This window comes from Tachysurus fulvidraco, chromosome 22 (assembly GCF_022655615.1).
Source record: "Tachysurus fulvidraco isolate hzauxx_2018 chromosome 22, HZAU_PFXX_2.0, whole genome shotgun sequence".
Lineage (NCBI taxonomy): Eukaryota > Metazoa > Chordata > Actinopteri > Siluriformes > Bagridae > Tachysurus > Tachysurus fulvidraco.
Genome location: NC_062539.1, coordinates 13,063,710 through 13,071,377, shown reverse-complemented (window position 1 = coordinate 13,071,377; position 7,668 = coordinate 13,063,710). Strand labels below are relative to the sequence as shown.

The 7,668-nt window shown below is 38.9% G+C and overlaps 1 long non-coding RNA gene across 1 annotated transcript in view; it reads left to right on the top strand.

Annotated features, from left to right (window-relative positions):
- Positions 1–1,597: 1,597 nt before the first annotated feature.
- Positions 1,598–7,668, top strand: part of LOC125139918 — a 7,689-nt gene continuing 1,618 nt past the window's right edge. The window contains exon 1 of the long non-coding RNA XR_007139062.1: positions 1,598–1,689. This is a non-coding gene — a long non-coding RNA (uncharacterized LOC125139918). The remainder of the gene's footprint in view (positions 1,690–7,668) is intronic.

Here is a 7,668-nt window from a genome sequence, read left to right as displayed (position 1 = left end):
GATGATGATGATGATGATTCAATAAATTCTCCTATTGATTCATACAAGCCTGCCTTTGTCTGTTTTTCTGTTTCATTCTAACATAACCTGTCATCGGTAATACATAATACTTTGGAAACTACACAAAATAAAAAATACTTCTACAAAGAATCTCCTCAAATACCCGTTGCAGTGTAATATAATATAATAAATACAATATCGTATTGACGTATTTGAGTATTGTAGTTTTGTGTTGATGTGCTGGTAAAATTTTAATACTTTAAAATATTGCTGTTGGAGGTGTTCATTCACACTATAGTGGCGAATTCAAGGCCAGATTTTGAAGTTTATTAGACTAATCCTAGAGTCATGAGGAGATAAGACAGCTCTCCCAGAGTGATCTTTTGTTGTGTTGAAAATGTCAGGTAACTAAATGACTTCATTGTAACAGGGGATCATTTATTTACACCAAATCTAAAGCTTCTGTGTTAATCGGATTAACTAGCAATTCATTCAACACTGTGGCAATTGTATCTGCAACAATTGTAAATACACACAAATATACTCTGTTGTGTTGTTAGTAAATGTTAGTAAATGTTAGTAAATAGAATAAAGGTCGAGAAAGATCCATTTCTACGAAATTATTGTAGCCTAGAGTATAAAATAGGCAAATTATTAGTTAGAACAGCATGTCAGCAAACTCAGACTTCCTGTGCAAAATCCTGCTGTATGTAATATTATTTTGAACTCATATAACATTCACTAAAGTAGATTATAAGTTTTGATCCTGATCCACTTCTGTTCATCATGAATCATCATGAATGTGGGTTGTCTATGTCATTGTGTCGTGTGATGTCTGTAAATACAATGAGAACTCAATAACTCCTTATAGGGTCTTTCATGCAATAGTGTCTAATTTATTGATTTAATTGTGTGTGTGTGTGTGTGTGTGTGTGTGTGTGTGTGTGTGTGTGTGTGTGTGTGTGTGTGTGTGTGTGTGTGTGTGTGTGTGTGTGTGTGTGTGTGTGTGTGTGTGTGGATCATGATTAAGTAACAGTGTAATTGCGTGTTAAGGCACTTTGCGCAAAGCATCGTTTCTCGTTTGAGTTGAATGTTTATAGTCCCTGAAAAAATCAATTTAATCTTGAGGTAATTTTAATATCTTAACACCTTTTTTCAACCAAATTCAAGGTATTGTTAACTATAAACAGCTGAAATGAAAGATGTTGAAATAAATTAGAGCTATGACTAATCTACTGCAACCTACACACAAAATGCAAGAGTTGAAAGCTGCCACAGATTGTTTAAAGCTCCACTGTGTGTGTGTGTGTGTGTGTGTGTGTGTGTGTGTGTGTGTGTGTGTGTGTGTGTGTGTGTGTGTGTGTGTGTGTGTGTGTGTGTGTGTGTGTGTGTGTGTGTGTGTGTGTGTGTGTGTGTGTTTATTTATTATCCATAAACAGTGCTGTGGAGCGGTGAGGTCTCCAGGCCCCGGGGGGGAAGCATGCAGGTGCTCAGAGGCTGAATTTTCCCGTGGAAGCTTTTTTCTCTGCAGTCTCTACGTCAGCTCACAGATTTCTTAAGAACCAACCCAAAAACTCAAAAACTCTCATAGCCTCCTAAACACACATCCGAACACACACAGACACACACAGGTCCACATGGAAGGGGAAAGTCAGCCTGTCAGGAACCATGACATGAAACGGTATGATGGTAAGCTCCAAGCGTTTCATTAAAAAGAACTATTCTATTTAGGTGAAATTAAGTACATTATTATGCTTATTTTTATATGCTTATTCTTATTTTCATTTTTTATTCTCATTCTTAGTTCTACAATTAATTTGTTGAACTTTGCAGAATGAGCTCCCGTTATTTGCCTTTTTTTGCTGCAAGTCTTTTTAGTCCTATTAATTTTTGTCTACATTTAATATGAAATGATCCAAAACGCAACGCATTATCGCCTCATTAAGCCTCTAAGTAACGCGCGTGTCATTTCATTATGGCTCATTAGAAAAGCAAATGGAACTGGCGAGGACTGTCTGCGGATAAAGCACCCAGAGAAATGAAGAGCTGATGGATTATTTTATTCACCCATGACAACATTTTGGTTCAGGAAAAACCGTGTGTGGAATTGTGAGGATTTTTTTGTTTGTTTGTTTGTTGGAAACGTAGAAGAAGAGGCTGCAGGAGCAGTAGTGGATAGCACATCTGTCGCAGTCTGGAGCTTGTCGCTGCCACTGAAAGATTAACGTGATTGATCATGACACATCAGAGACACCAAAGTACAGCGATGAGCGATATTTTATCTTCTGACTTATCTGATGCGTCAGGTTTAGGACTCTTGACTCTGAGGATGAGGATGGCGAGTTGGGTGTTTTGTGGATGGAAATGGACTCTGCAGGAAGACGCATTAATTTGGATAAGGATTAAAAGATTCGACTCTTTCCAGACCATGACTTAATTAGCTACTAATCATTCTAACGGAACAGAATTATTCCCAGCATGTTTTTCTGTTTAATCCGGATTTAAGACAATCGTGTAACACTTTTTTTTTTTTTACACCAGTGACCTTGGACGTTTGTTCCCTCACCAAATGCGCCTAAGTCTAGTTTAATTGTACTGAACTTGATATTTCGTTGAAATCCTTTTGGAGAATAAATCAAAAGTGCAAAAAAGAGAGGACACTTCTTGGAATTGAAGACACTTCTTGGGCACGTGGACTAATGATGACGCATCCAGAGATTGTTGGGCAAAACTTTTCTAATGATTGTATCCTTTCTTATACACTTTATCAGCTGCACGTGGATCCAAACTTGCGCAAAGATGATCATAACCCACTATTTCTGTATAGCACAATATAACATCTTTATATATATTGAATTCGATATGTATTGAATAAGCTTATTGTTTGTCTTGTCTCCTGAAGTAAAACGTGCATGAAAAAGTCATGAAAAAAATTCAACTATAGAAAAAAACAATATCATAAATATTCTCGCGGTTGAATTTTTATTATTGGTACAATTATGGACAATTATGGATTTTGAAATGTTTATTCTTTGTGTGTGTGTGTGTGTGTGTGTGTGTGTGTGTGTGTGTGTGTGTGTGTGTGTGTGTGTGTGTGAGAGAGAGAGAGAGAGAGAGAGAGAGAGAGAGAGAGAGAGAGAGAGAGAGAGAGAGAGAGCGCAGACAGACTATGTCTCCACACTGATCCTCATTCCGGTGCGTGCGCAAAACTTGGTACGCAATGGTCACATGCTTCTCACTGCTTAAAAAAACGTCAGAAAGCTATTATCCCTGTGTTTTGTAAGTAACCCGTGGAACCTGTGACTAAACCAGGTCTGGAAAGCACAAACGAACATATGTCAGAATGTTTTTTTAAACTCTTTTTCTTTATTCTTTTTCTGTGCGCTTTTGTGTGTGGATGCGTCTTCAGCTCAGAAAGTTATAATGATTCGCCACATAGACACCGGTTGCTTACTCAAGAGCTTTTGCTGCGTACAAAAGCCCCATATGCTTAATGGAAATGGCGGAGAGCCTTTAAAAATGAAAACGGGGTCTTTTTAAAAGTTGGAAAGGTTCCCTTTATTTGATTTAGATGGAGCAGGCTGCTTGCGCGCAAAGCGAAAACGCGCCTGGCCATTGACTCCGGCTCTCATTTATCTCGGGCCATAAGTGTGTTTCATTACAACCATGAGCTTTTCATCGGCCGCCTTTGTTTCCTGCGAACGTCTAATGCCGTGAATTAAAGAAGTGACAATATTTTCCATCAGCTTGAAGCTCAGAGAGAAGGGCTCTCGAGTTTGGCAAAAATCAGGCGCATCATTCATCCTGTCACGCCGCACCTGTGCGCCTGGCATTCAAACTCCACAAAACCTATTCTTATTAACCTTAATTATTCAAAAACGTTCGCACAATGGCTGAAATGGAGCAGGTTGAAGTCTGTTTATTGGCCGTAAATGTTTTTTTTCTCCTCCTGAGAGATCTCCCGAAGCCTCTTTGTTCAGGGCCCTCTCCTTCTTTCAGCCCCATAGCAGGTTTTTTGGTCAGGATTTTCAATTGCAGCATCTGCTTCATTGCAGGGATCAAAAAATATGGAGACACCAAACATATGCATGTGAGGGATTTGTTAAATCCCTGTAATGAGTTATTAACTGGGGGCTAACAAAAGCGCACAGGATGGCGAGTGCCTTTTGGTAATAATGTCACTTTCTGGAAACGCCTTGCTATTACATTTCTGTGCAAAATGAACGACAGGTGATGAGACTAAACTCCTTAAAGCACTCTTTTTCTTTTTCTTACCCTCTCTCTCACTCTTTCTATGCTGTTGTCTCTTTTCTCTCTCCCTCCGTTTGAAAAAATCGACGCACATAAATTTAATTGGCTGATCACCCAAATTGACTTGAAACAAAACTGTTTGCGGAGACGCATAGTTAAAAAGTGCGCTTACGTCCACACGTCGGGCTTTACTGTTCCCATATTGTACAAAAGACAAAGCTTAGTGCTACATTAAAGGCGAGAAAACCATGCCAACACGTCTTGGAGACGTTGTAAGGGCCTCTCTCTGTCTCTCTTTAAGCAGCTGCTATCCAGGGCATACACGCACACAAAAAAGAAAGAAAATAAAAAGAAGTTGGAAATAACCAGGTGCAGAGAAACCATCGCACAGAAAGCTGGACAAGGATGGATATGTTACGCTTAGCAATAAAGATATCAGTGCGCTTGTTGGAGGTTACTTTGGTTACTTTGGCACCGAGAGTCCCCTCCTTTTTGGGGGGTCCCTTGTGTGAACCAAACTTCAAACACCTGTTGCTCGGGTTGCTCTCATCATAAATCCACTGGAGTAATCATGATTATGTTATCATGTTAAAGGGGGAGAGGGCTCGCGGGGTATTAAAGAACCCCCCCTCTGAGAGAGGGAATAGATTTTGGCAGGGTTAAACGCTTAAAGAGACTCCACTGGTGTTTATTGGATCTAGCAGCTGGCACCCCGATAGCCAAACACTAATGAAAGCGCGATAATCCGAAATATCGGAAGTTTTAACGCTTATTAACGCTTATGAAAGTCTCCACTGCTGCACTGGTAAGACCAAACAGCACAAATCATCCGCATTTAACAACAGGTTATTTGGAAACCCGCAGTAGCTGTGAAATAAATCGCTGTATAAATCTGAAGGAGACGTTTATCCAAAGAGAAATAGTTGTGTTAGAATTCAGAACGCAGAGCTGAAGACTTGAGGGTTAAGAGTCGAGCCCAAGTGTCCACCAGGGGCTGTATGGGAGTAGTGGGATTTAAACGAACAATTCTTTGATCAAAAACGCTAGAAAATTGTCTGCTGAGATTCAACTGGCTTTCCAGTGTTATCAGTTGTTTCTGCACTTAAGTGAAATTTAAATACATTTGTATCTGGAAAAGTCAGTATTCTGGAAAAGTCAGAACAGTGAGATTGAAGTAACACCAAACTGAGCTATAGAAAATGTTAATTAATGTTCCACTTATGTGTCAGTGTTCAAGTTTGTGTTCTAGTAACCTTCAGGCTGTTGATAGCCCTAATCCATTACATCCGTTATACCCCGTGTATTAAAGCTCATAAAATAAAATAAAAAAGTCCTTAAATAATACAAACGTTTTATATTTTATGCTATAGTTAACATACTGAAGAAGAAGAAGAAGAAGAAGAAGAAGAAGAAGAAGAAGAAGAAGAAGAAGAAGGAAAAGAAGAAGAAGAAAAAGAAGAAGAAGAAGAAGAAGAAGAAGAAGAAGAAGAAGAAGAAGAAGAAGAAGAAGAAGAAGAAGAGAGTTAGCATTCAAGATCTTAGAGTTAGCATTCAAATATAGAAATGTTCCTCTAAACGTTTTGGATGTCTTATTAGTGGCATTAAAGCTAAAACTATAATCAAATTGAAATATTTATTATGCTTACTCATGTAATCTTAGTTTCATTGGGCCAGGAAAAAAGATATATTTTTCACTTTTTTTGTGTGTTCGGAAAGCGAAAGTACTTTTCATCACATATCCGTCGCTACAAACAATAAGACAATTATTCATTTCTCCTATCATGAATGAAGATGATCGCCTTCTAAGCGCGCAGTTTCTTTAAACCCATCTATAAAATGAATAATAAATGCGTCAGAAGGACACTTGTCCTGGTTCCAAACCCTCACCATGGGATCTGGATGCAGACCAGCGCGCAGTATATTAACAAAAAAACCTCTTTACTAAGTTACGCACGTCTCTGATGAGTTATAATAAGCTGTGCAGTGGAGACAGCTGGCCTTGCTTGGCCACGCACAGAGCTCCAGTGCCACCCTGGATCTGCCATGCACACACAGCCACTGTGACCTTCCCCCTCCAACTCGCCTTTCACACCATTACAGCCATAAAGGCGTCGTGCTATGATCTTTGTGCTCAGCAGAATGGCCTCGAATATGGTGCTTAATAGGATAGGCATTGTGTCCAGCTTTTGCATGCCTCATCCTATGAATTATTGCTTCTCTTTTATTCGCCTGGACTGCAGTTATCAGATGAGGTTCATCCAGAACACTTGACTCCCTTTTTATTAATTCTTCTTCTTCTTCTTCTTCTTCTTCTTCTTCTTCTTCTTCTTCTTCTTCTTCTTCTTCTTCTTCTTCTTCTTCTTCCTATCATCAAGAGAATGAGAATGCATGCCCGAGGTGTCATCCCAGAAAAATCCTCCTATGATTAACTAAAACCTGATGTTTTATATCATTTCAGAGGGACACACTGATGGTTAATTAGTCATCGAAACCCGAGAGATTATTTTCCTTTGCTGTAATGAGACCCTTGAGAATAAAGGATAATGTAATTAAACATATCTGCATAATTCAGTCCCTGAATAATTCAGTCTTACCCGAGACGCAACAATAGTTTATCGAACTTTTTATGCTTTCCCGAAATTTCCTCACCATCTCCTTATTGAATAATGCTTTATGATAGAATTTTAATATAATATTTGTTTATATATTGCACATGACTTCAGTATAAATACTAAGCTGAAAAAGAATCGTGTCTCATTTTCAGCTATTTTCATCATATATATGCGCATGTTCTAATGAATCCTTTGATATTTAAACTACTAAATTCGTAAAAATAAAAGTATTTGAGCTGTTTTTGAGCTGATAAAAAAAAACTATTTTAAAGCTATAAACCCTCATATTTCCTCATTAATATGAAGACATTCGTGTTCGCGCAGGTCTGTAGAAACAGGTTCCGTCGTTATTCAGCGCTTAGGAACGCGAAACGAAAAACGTTACAAATTTCAAATATGCAAATGTTGCGGGGCGCCGTTGTGCGGTTGAATGCGGTGAAGTGGTTACAGCCCCCGCACACCATGGTGCGACAATATGTTTCCGCCGCGCGCGTCCTGCGCTCCGTACTACCAGCGCGCTGCACCGCCGCTTTTGTTCAGTCAGCAGAATGGAGAGATTCAGAAAAGTTAGTTTCTATTTTTCCTAATCTTTTTCCCTCTGGTTTTTTTTTTTTTTTGACTTCACCGAGTCTTAAAATTTTTCAAATACAGGGAAATGTAGTCCAGAAACGCAGCTCTTCAGGTCACTGCCATGAAATTTATTGCTCTGTTTTTATCAGCAGGAATAGATGATGGATTTGAGAGAGTTTCAGCTGAAAATGGCAATATATGGGGGTATTAAAAAAATGCTATACGATACGTGTAA